This window comes from Tenrec ecaudatus, chromosome 7 (genome assembly GCF_050624435.1).
Source record: "Tenrec ecaudatus isolate mTenEca1 chromosome 7, mTenEca1.hap1, whole genome shotgun sequence".
Classification (NCBI taxonomy): Eukaryota; Metazoa; Chordata; class Mammalia; order Afrosoricida; family Tenrecidae; genus Tenrec; species Tenrec ecaudatus.
Genome location: NC_134536.1, coordinates 106,957,780 through 106,969,553, shown reverse-complemented (window position 1 = coordinate 106,969,553; position 11,774 = coordinate 106,957,780). Strand labels below are relative to the sequence as shown.

The 11,774-nt window shown below is 35.4% G+C and overlaps 1 non-coding gene across 1 annotated transcript; it reads left to right on the top strand.

Annotated features, from left to right (window-relative positions):
* Nucleotides 1–11,402: 11,402 nt before the first annotated feature.
* LOC142454015 (small nucleolar RNA SNORA57) lies at nt 11,403–11,550 on the top strand. Its single transcript, XR_012785554.1, has one exon. It is a non-coding gene; the product is annotated as a small nucleolar RNA SNORA57 (small nucleolar RNA).
* Nucleotides 11,551–11,774: the final 224 nt, after the last annotated feature.

The window sequence follows — 11,774 nt, the reverse complement described above, 5'->3', positions numbered from 1 at the left end:
CAGAAAATCATTGATTTGTCCTTTCAGACAATTCTTAGCACTTTCCCCCCTTATTTTATTAATACTAATGATAAATGACAAAGATAATAATTACATTATTATCATGATGTTTTAGTTCAGTACAACACTAGCAAGGGTCAGGCCAATTTTCCTTTATAAGTTCACTATCTGTGCTGGTTGTATAATGGAATTCTTCCAAGGAATTCAAAACTTCCATTCCTTTATTTAAAAAATGTGCCTTTAAAAACTGTCACAATTAGAAGTGAACACAAAAGTAGACAGTATTTATATATCAGCTAAATAGTACTATTATAGCATACTGGTGGCTGTAGCTGCAGGTTGTATTTCTGTAGTTGAAATAATAGAGAAGGAAAATTATGAATTTCACTTCTACTTTTTTACTACTGATTTTTACAGTGCTACACATTTACCTCATTTGATGCAAATGAAGTATTGAATGAAAAGTAACCCAACACTACTCTTGTGAAGAACACAAACTTAGCAAGTTTGATAACCAGGCTAGTTGTATCTTAGTTTTTCTGCCATTTTATGTATAATTTTTAATGTAAAGGAATAACAAACCTTTCATGCTTCATAATATGTTTAATATTCCAAGTATGTAAATGGTCAAGGGTCTCTAGAGTATTGGAGAAGGATAGACATGGTGATTGTCAACCACTTGGTGATTGTCAACCACTATGAAATCTTCTTTTTCTCCCTATTCTTCCCATGCACCGTAGACATTAGAGTAAGCTTGTGGAATTCTAGGATTCTTATATGGAATTTAATTAAATTTATTATTTTCTCTCAGATCCTTTTGTGGTCAGTAGAGTATCCCTTGCTAATATATCAAGATATTGGCTGAGATCTGCCAGGAGAGTACTTAAACTTTTAGAGCCGCTACTCAGTGGACTATGATTTTACAGTTACTGTGTAATGGAGTGTACTACCATTTACCATATGATGAGATAGACTGTCTGTCAGCTGGGAGCTGTTTAAAGTTATATATAGGTCAAATGAGCCAAAAAGAGCAAAAGAAGATCATGAATATGGAATATTAAAAATATTTTAGGTACCAGATTATTTCTTTCAATATTTTTCTCAAATATATTGATCAACTTGGTTGTGAATCTTTAGATACTTTAAGAAAATGTGTTGAAAAGGCATGCTCTTGAATCAACCCTATGGCATTTATACGTTTTTTTTCTAAAAAAATATTTTATAAATAACGATAGGCATGAAAATGCTGGCCATTTAATCAGGAGTATCAAAGAATTGATGCTTTTGAATTATAGTTTTTGAGAAGAATATTGAATATATCATAGAGTACCAAAGAATTAACAAATGCGTCTTAAATGAAATACACCCACAATATTCTTTAGAAGTAAGAATATGTCATATTTTCACATACTTTTGACATTTTTCCAGGAGTGACCAGTACCTGGTGAAAAATATCCTGGTTGGCAAAGTTAAAGGGCAACAACTATGAGGTAAACGCTCAATGAGATGAACTGACATAGTGGTGGAAAGAATGGGCTGAGCCATGAAGATGGCTGTGATGCTGGTGTAAGACTGGGCAGTGTGTCATTGTGTGACAGAGGGTCGAAAGGAGCTAGGACCTATTAGGCGGCCTACAACAACATCTATACTTACTAATTAAATGTGTCATTTAAAATTGTACTTCTGTAATCAAATTCCGTTTTCATCTCATTAAGACTCATCAAATGCTGTTTTTCATTGTCAAAATAGTATTCATTTACCATTGACTATTTAAGGATGCTCAACAAATTACATTAAATGATTAAGAGGAAACTATTTTATCTCTCTTTCCAAAGTCAATTCAAAATTAAGAGTGTTTAAATAGGCTGTGAAACATAGTAGAGTTGAATATATATGTGACAGAACTTACAACAGAAATCACTGTTTTCTTATTCTGAAAACAAAAAAGAAATTTATACTGCAACAGAACAAATACTTAAATAAATATCTGTTTTTCTAGATTAGATAAGCATTTTATTAATCATAGTGCAAATTTAGAATTTTCTTATATATTTTAAAATGTCCTTGATATCCAAGTAAACAGAGGAAGGATTTCTTTTTCTCATATCTATCCATATAGGATAGTCAGGATAACTAATCCCGAGGAGAAAACAACAGGGCCGAGGTTCAGGGGGCACATGGGAGAGGAAGAGGTGGAAGAAAGGGAGGGGAGAGCCAACAAACTCAACAAACAAACAAGGGAACAAGAAGAGACACAAAATTGATGGCAAGGAGGGTGTAGAATGCCTGATGGGGTTTAATCAAGTGCAATATAGCTGAGAGAAAGTGCTGAGAGAAATTACTGAGAGAAGAATGAAGGTTGAACGTGATAGTGGGACAGGAGGAAAGTAAAAAGAGAGGAAAGAACTAGGAGGCAAAAGACATTTATAGAGGTCTAAATATAGCCATGCACATATATAAATACATTAATATATAATGATAGGGATATAAGTCTATGTACATATATTCAAATGTTAAGTATTAAGGTAGCAGCAGATGGACATTGGGTCTCTACTCAAGTACTCCCTCAATGAAGAACACTTTGTTCTAATAACCCTTCTGACATTATTGCTGAAGTCAAAATGGGTGCATAAGCAAATGTGGTGAAGAAAGCTGATGGTTCCCAGTTATTATAAGATATAGCATCTGGGGTCTTAAAGGCTTGGAGTTAAACAAGTGGCCATTAGCAAGGAGCAACAAAACCCATATGTCAGAAGCACACCAGCCTGTTTGATCACAATGTGTCGACAAGATAAGGTATCAGGCATCAGAAGACCCTAAACAAACAAATATAGCAATGAAAATGATAGTAGTAGGAATGGAGACCCAAAGCCCATTTGTAGATAATTGGACATTCCCTCACAATGAAAGAATAAGACAGACAGGATACAGCACAGCAACATCGATCACACAACATTTCTCTAGTTCTTTAGCACTTTCTCCCCGCATCTATCTTGACTCAGTTGTACCTTACAAATTCTGTTACTCTAGAACATGTACACTGGTATAGATAAGAGCTCTCAACACATGGAATCCAGGACAGATAACCCCTTCAGGAACAGGAATGGGAGTAGTGACACCATGAGGGCAGGGGGAAGTTTGGAAGAGAAGGGAGAGGAACAGAGAACTAATACAGTGACCTACATGTTATTCCCCATTTCCACCTCCCAAGAAGCATGAACAACAATAACGTGGACAAAGGGAGATAGCAGGCAGTGTGAGTTATGGAAATAATAATTTATAATTTATTAAGGGAGCTGATAAAAAAGGAACTGATACCAAGGGCTCAAACAGAAAGAACATATTTTGAAAATGATGATAGCAACATATGAACAAATGTGCTTGATACAATTGATGTGTGGATTTTTATAAGAGCTGTAAGAGCCCCCAATAAAATGTTTTATTAAAAAAGAAAATAAAATTATTTTACTTGGATCAACAGGCCAAGTTCTTGGAAGTAGCAGTCAAAAAATCAAATGATTGGTTGTATTGGACAAATATAAGTTTAGCAAGACTTCTTTAAAATATTCAAGTGTGTGGTAGTATTTGTAATTAAAAACAAAAACCATATATAAACAAATTGATGTAATGTAGAGTAATTTCATTAGAATTTTCACAGTAAGTATAGTAGGTATATACAAGTCAAGTATATGCAAGATGTATATATATGTATACACAAGGTGTGTGTATATATATATACACACACACACAAGGTGTATACAAGATAAATAATTAAGAATAAAAAATCTCAAATTGGAATGAGATTAGAAAATAGTGAGAAATGATTTTAGAATGCTTTGGAATGGCTTATTTACAATAAATCATTGAACAAGTCACCTAACCTCTCTGTACCCCTATTTACCTGTCACAAACTTAATATAGAGGTGTTTGTTTAAAAGGGGTATGCAAGACTGAAAAAACAGTAAATAAGGAAGGATTTTGTTAAATAAAAATCTCCATATAAATGTTAGGTGCTATTTTATTGTTACTAAGAAAATATATACAGGAACAAGGAGCCCAGTCTCACTGCAATGAAACGGTTACTTTGACAAGAAACAGAAAATTGAGTTGATATATTGGACACAATCAAATTATGGGGATATTTGAAAAACACAGAAAATTTGGACTTAATGAATTGGCTCAAAAGTCTTGCTTCAAATAATATTTAATCACAGAGCACTATCCAAAATCATGTCACTTTCAATAAACTAACATTTTAAAACCTTTATTATGTGCTTGGCTGAATTTATGTGTTTTACCTGTATAAACTTATTTAGTTTCACCAAAGTGTAATATTCCATTATAATTACTCCAGCATCATAAATAAATAAACTGTGCCCTTGTGAAGAATCAAGAGGTGAAAGAAATTTAACCAATAAACACATCCAGTGAATATTATATCTGGGATATCAGTGCATACAGTTGTGCTTTTAATCACAATTCTATGATTATCCAGTACCATGAAGTACCGCCTCTTGGTTATACGGACAGTAAACAACCAAACAAAGAAAACTGGAATTATGTAAGTATTCTTTACTAGAGTCCAAGAAGTAATAAACAGATAAGGACACACTACGAGTCATAAGTACATCACTGTGATGGAGTTCCTTTGGATATCACTAAGAATAGTGTAATCGACCTGATATCAGTAGGGTTTTTGGTTGTTGTTTTTAAGCATTGGACTACAGAGTGGACAGTTCCAATGATAAGAGGAAATTTTGTTAGGACAAGGTTTTTGTCATTTAAAAAATCATTTTATTCTTTAGTAGTAGCAATTTGGGCCACAGGACTTGGACATCCAAGAGTATTTCTAGATAATCCTATCTGCTATTACTACTGGGGATGGCTTTAGTTTCTTAATGAATTAGGACACGTAAGAAGCCAGCTCTTTCTTTTTGTGTTATCTTTCTGCTGTACTTATTGTGAAGTCCTTATCAGGAATATGTCTCTGAGCTTCAGCTAGGGAAGGAACCAAAGTGAACCCACGTGAGAAACAAACTATTGATTGTACTGCAATGGGCAACTCGACACTATTCGCTGCCATCGAGTCAATGCTGACCCATAGTGATCTCCTCTGGGTTTCTGAGACTGTAACCGTTTATGAAAGTCGAAAGCCTTGTCTTTCTCCTGAACCAGGATGATGCATAAAACGAAATTCTTTTTAAAAATTAAGGTAGAATTGGAAAGATAAAACTGCTGATGCATAGAGTAATTATTTAATGATTACTTAATATGGAATAATTATTTAAATATTTGATTCCATTTCAAATATGTGCTCCTATCAAAGTGCTCCTATCACTGTAGGAAATCAGAAACCAAGCCTTAATTATACTCGTACAAGCCATGCAGAAGGATTCATGGTGGCACAGTGGTTGAACACTCTGCTTCTAACTGAAATGTTGATGACTTGAACCCACCACGCACTGAAAGAGACAATATGGCAGCCTGCTTTGTAAGTAAGGACTTAGAGCTTTGGAGGACCTATTCAGGCAGTGTTTTAGTGTCTTTACAGGGTCATTGTAGGTCAGGTTTAACTAGGTGGCAATAGGTTTTGGGGGGTTATTCTGGACATGGATTGACAAATTGGCCATTTAAAACAAACAAAAATGACCCTATAAACCCTTCCGCCTTCCAGTGGTTTTCTGAGATTGTAAATCTTTAAGGGAGTAGAAAGCCTCATCTGATGATGGATAGTAGTATCGTACTACTAACCTTGCTTGTGCTTATCAGCTCAATGTGTAACCCATTGTACCATAAGGTTCTTGATTGATCACTCATTTACAGTCTGATGATAACAGGGAAAGGTTTTCAGACAAGTTGATAAGAGTTAAACAATATGCATTAGGAAAGGAAATAATTCAATAAACATGATGAAACTTACCTTAAACACGGTTGAAAGAGTAATGGTTAGGCATGTCATTACTAATTTCATAGGAATCTATAAATGAGGAAATGGGAGGAAAGCTCTTGATAAAAATGTTGGTTGTCAACAGCACATGTGTAGGTGACCCTCAGTAGAGATCTGACATGGCTGCTAATACTGTGCTGACCACTGAGCCCAACACAGCTTTAAGTAGTATGTGAGTTAACTCGCTTCCATTGAGTCAATGGTGACTCATAGAAGCCCCAGTGGGTTTCAGAGACTGTAACTATTGTAGGAGTAGAACGCCCAATCTTTCTCCCCTAGAGATGCTGGTGGTTTCTAACTGTCAAGCATGTGAATCACAGCCCAACTCATGACCACTACATGAGCTTTATTTCTCATTAACTGAACTCCACTGTCAAGAATTTATGGGGAATATGATTTCTAGGCTTCTCTCCATAGAGGAATAACGAAGTAAAAGTAGAAAACAGTGTTAATGCTACTATAATCATAGATAAATGAAATATTAGAAGAAAAATACCTTATTAATGGTGATTTATTGATTGAAGTAGAATCAATGGAAACAAGGAATAAACCATAACACTAACTGCAATGCTAACATTTATGACTGTTTACAGTATTCCAAGTATGGTACTTACAAATATGACATTTATGAAACATACATATAGTGCTTTTGATGGGATCGGTTCCATTTCATAGCTGCCCTACAGTACTGGGCAGAACTCCCCATTAGGTTTCCATGCATTTGAATCCACACAGAAGCAGACTTAGACTACTGTATTTTCTCCTGGTTAGAAACTGGTGGATTTGAATTGTCATCTATCAGAAGCTGAGCACCAAATCCCTGTGCCACCAGGTCCCCTTTAAAACGTATAACAATTGTATATGTGAATTTTGTAGGTGGGGAAACTAAGGCGGGGTCTTTCTAGAGTTTATGCAACTTGACAGAATAGAAGTAGAACTCAAACTCTTATCATTTGGCTTAAAATTCATGCTATGACCACCACTAATCTGGAGCCTACCACTCTAACTACAGTGCAGTACTCTCGAGAACAGTACTCATTTTTATTTGCTAAATAAAGAGATTGAGATTAAAAGATGCTAAATAACTTCAATGTGAAACATAAAGTAAATGATGTAACTGTTTTTACTCCATTATACAGTTACAGGATTTGTTTACCAATAATCATAGGAACAATGTGAAAGGATAATTTAAAGATGATTTAAAATTACCTAGCCTGAGAGGTTTAATGAATTGAGATGTCACTGAAGGAAAGGATATAATAAAAGTGGAAAACGGATGTTCAAGTTCAGTTTACTTTGGGGTCGGTGACAGACAATTAAGTAGAAACATTGTGTTTCTAATTAAAAGTGTGAAATTGAAAGTAGGATGCATTGTGTGAGCATATAAAAAGATGAATCATTATGAGTTTAGAGATAATAGCTTGAACGAACATATCAGAAATTATGTCCTCCCAAGAAAATGAGTTCTACTATGGTGTAGCTGAAGGCTGACCAAAATTCTGAAAATCTGCACATCGCTGGCAAAAGCAGCCCTGCCCACTCAGCAGCCTTAGGTCATTCGCATTGACATATTATACAAGGGGTAGCATATTCTGAATAGAAATTCCAGACAACATGAAGAATGTGTTTTTTAAGGAGCAAGAGTGCTTGACGAGAAAAAAAGTAGAATAAATGAGTTAAACATTTTCCCATCTTTTTCATAAAATTTGTGAATCTCCTAGCAGCTCATTACAACAGCATAAGCTCAGATAAAATTATATATTCTTAAAATCCATAAGTCAGTTCATATCACTCTGTTTCATGTACCTATAACCTTTAATTATTCTCTAAGCAGGATACATATTTTCATTTATTCTTTGTCATTCTCCCATCTTCTCTATTTTCCCTGAGGCAGTGTTTGTCCTAGTGCTCCAACTTCATGGAAAATAACTCCTTATGCATCCTCATCTTATTTTGTGAATGTTCCTTCCACTCCATTGGCTTAATGGGAACATATGATTCCCCAGCGCTATATTAATGATGATTGTATTTACTTACACCATATTCAAGGAAGTTTTGGGTGAGAATTAAACTTTTCTTCAATCCTTAGACATTCTTCCAGATCATTACTCATATGTGTATGCTAAAACATATGGTAAATGAGTTAATATGACTGTGCTACTATTTTATATTTATTAAGAAATTAGACTCAAAGTCAATGTCAGGTCTTCCTTTAGTCTGGTAGTTCGCTTCAATTATCATTTAGGTGGATACAGCCAGTATATCATTCCGCCACAACTTTCCTTAAAACTTCTTTAATTATCTTGATCTGCATTTAGTTATTTTACTCCCTCTGCCATCTGCCCAATTGCTTAATTAATAAATCATCTTTCATTGTAATTTTGCTTTACATCCCCCTTCACATAGCTTCATCCTCTCAGTGCTATATATTTCTCTCACCTCTCTCCATGATAACCCTAGAACAAACCACAATTATACTTATATATGAATGAAAGTTAAAATGTCATTTTATTCTCTTTAAATTTGTTTCTCTCCAATCTGTAGTCAATCACCAGAGTGATACATTGAAAGTGAAAGTAAACCTTGTCGTAGTTTAGAGCTGTGTTTTGTCTCGTATTCACTGTTGTTCTGCTGTCTACTTTTTCTCTGGGTGCTATAATTCATTGCAATGGCACACAGAATTCACAGACAATATTCATGACTAAAGAGTTTACAAAAAAGTTTACAGATTATGATGCAGGTGAGAAATGCTCAGAATATAGTTGTTCAGTCCGGACAAGTTACGAAGTTCCTACCAGGCTACTAATAAATACCCAAAGGCATGCCACTCCACTAGAAGCCTCACCTAAAGGCACTCAGCTCAAGTTCCATGTGCCAGCTAACTCAAATCCCCAAATTAAAGGCCCAGAATCACCCCCCAGTAGGAAAGCTCAGTTGGAAAGTATTCAGTTCCATCTCCTTGGTCAATGAGTCCAGCTCCCAAATTAAGAGCCTAGATGCACCTCATGCCCAAACCCAGCCTCCTGGTCCAAATACATAGATTGACCACTCAGCATCCACCACTCAGCGTCCAGTCGCATGCGCTGGCTTCAGTTTCTAATGTTGCTCATCCACCACTCCTCGCATGTCAAGCTGCCTTCTTGATTAAAGACGTTCACTGTGCAGTGATCTCGGGGTCAGAGGACCAGCTCTACTCTGGGCTTTATTCTGTACTGAACTCCTCCCATCTCCTTCTTAGAGGGCTTAGTTTATATGTAGCAGGATAGCAATCCCAATGAATCCTATGATAATTATTCACAAGTGAATTCTGTCATTGTCTTTCCACATCTTCTTACCCAGACTCATGTACGAAAAAGTCATTTGGTGAGAGTTACGGCAACTTTGGGTAGAAGAGACACATTCAATAGTTTACTGCCCTGCAAGAACCCGAGATTCATTTCTATTGCCTGTGGCAGGAGTCAGCAAGCAATCTGTGAATGGTTAAGATAGTAAGTATTTTAGGTTCTGGAGGCCATATGGTCTCTGTGGCAATTATCCAATTTTCTGTGATATGGAGCCATGGTGGTATCGTGGGCAAACACTGCACTTCCTACCCCCATATAAAAAGGAGTCAGTGATTCCAATCCACTCTTTACCCCTGGGGAAAGATGAAGCAACTTGCTTCAAAAAAACTTTTTTGCAGGTTTCAAAACCTTAAATAGTGCTTCTATTCTGATCTATAGGGTCACTATGAGTCAGAATCCACCAAACGGTATCTGGTGGAAAGTTATGTATAGATCGATTAGTTCCAGAGAATCTTCATTAACAAAAATAGTCATCCTCCTAAAATTGGCCATTGCATGGAATTTACCACATATTGTTCTAAAGAATAATGCCCACATTTTTTGACCATTTTATTTATATTATATCTGCGTTAAATTATTAAAATGGTAAACGTTCTATTCTAAGGGTTTAGCATTAAGAAGTAATAGTTGAATGTGGTAATGTGATATTAGTGCTTAGTCACTGAACTGGTAATTAGATAATCTAAATTTCTAAAACTCACAAATGAAAGGGTTGGTTTTTATGAGGAACTGTAATGTTGATTTTTCCATCTCAAGCCGTTTATAGATGTTTCTTTACACCTGAGATATGTACTTCCTGCTTAATATTTTACTAGTCATCTTTATTACCCTCACATATAACATTACAGACAATTTTCATCTGTTAGGATGATTTTTACGTGACGTTCTGAGCTTAACCAGTCTCTTACTCTTCAGTTATATGGGAGAAAAACAACCTACTAAAACACAATAAATTCTAGTTGAAATTTATTTTTATTATCTTTACAGCAGCTTCTCTTTAACTCTGAGTTATGTTTTTGATATCCCAAATCTGCACACATACACATATATATACACACACGTAAACAAACATATTCAATCTCCATGTACAGTAAAATGAAATTAATTCAGATATCCATACTGGTAAAAATAGTCATATAATTTAGAGAATATTACATTCTGACTATTTATTCAAAAATGATAGTGTTGACTTATACTACTTTGTAAATAATTACATATAGTTAAAATTAAATATTAAAGAAATCATATTGTAGATCTATTATGTATTATGAGTATATGTGTCCATAGCCTATACGTAATCTTTTCATTCTACTAAAATGCAGTAAATGAATACTTTATGTAAAAGGATATTTTAAAGGAACTATGTCTATAGTAAAAAATGTATGCAAAATATTGCTACATGTGTAAAATCATGTTAGAAAATAATTTCAGGTTTAAATTTGACACCTTATATTCATAAAAGTTCCCAATTTTGGTAATACACCTAAATCAATATCTATGGAAAATGTCAAGGCCATTTTAACAAATAACTCAAAATTCCACTGTCATCAAATCATTCTGACTCAAATCTCTATCCAGTTTCTGAGGCTATAAATCTCTACGGGAGCAAGATAGCCTCATCTTTCTCCCACATAGCAATTAGAAGTTTTTAACTGCTGACCTTGCACTCCATCTCTGAACCTACAATGGCAACAGATACTTAAAAATACCTGAGAAGTAACAAAAATTTAGAATATGAGAAGTCAATTAGGTGATAATTAATCATGTGAAAGCCTTGGTGTAAATCCTTTCTCCAGGACCTACCACTGTTGATGGAACATAAGATTTCTCACATACCAGGTCATGTCTCTGTTGTAATATGAGAAAAACAAGAGTAAGTGTGTGATAGAATCGATATGATAATTAAATGGGATATTTTATACAAAGCACTGAGTTGATAGCATGATAATCACACTCAGGAGACTGCGTGGCACAAGCAATTTTACTTACCTGCTAACCTAAAGGTCTAATGTTAACTCTGACTTTGCCTACTAGAATTTTCTCTTCATATGGTGCAGCTGGGAAAAATATTGAATGATGTAGGAAGCATTAAAAACAAACCAACCAACCACCCTCCTTTTCTTGGTGGGGGCTTGGCGTGAAGTCCCGCTCCCCATTATGTACAGAGGCAGAGGGAGTGGACTCGGGTTCCTTCGGTGTCAGTCTTGGGTGCCAATGGCTACCCATTCACTGGTTCTATCCTCAAATGCCGGGACAAGGACCGAGGGGGTGAGTGGGGGTGGGAATCCTAGCAAACACTGGGGAAAATATACAGAGACATTGTACTAAAATGTTCTTCCACTCATTGATATTTGACCATTTCAGGAGGTTGCATATGACCCAGAGCCAATGGTGCTAAAGGAAAAAATGTAGGCTGCACTGAAAACATTAGCCAAAAACAAGGCTCCAGGTATTGATGGAATACCAATTGCAATATTTCAACA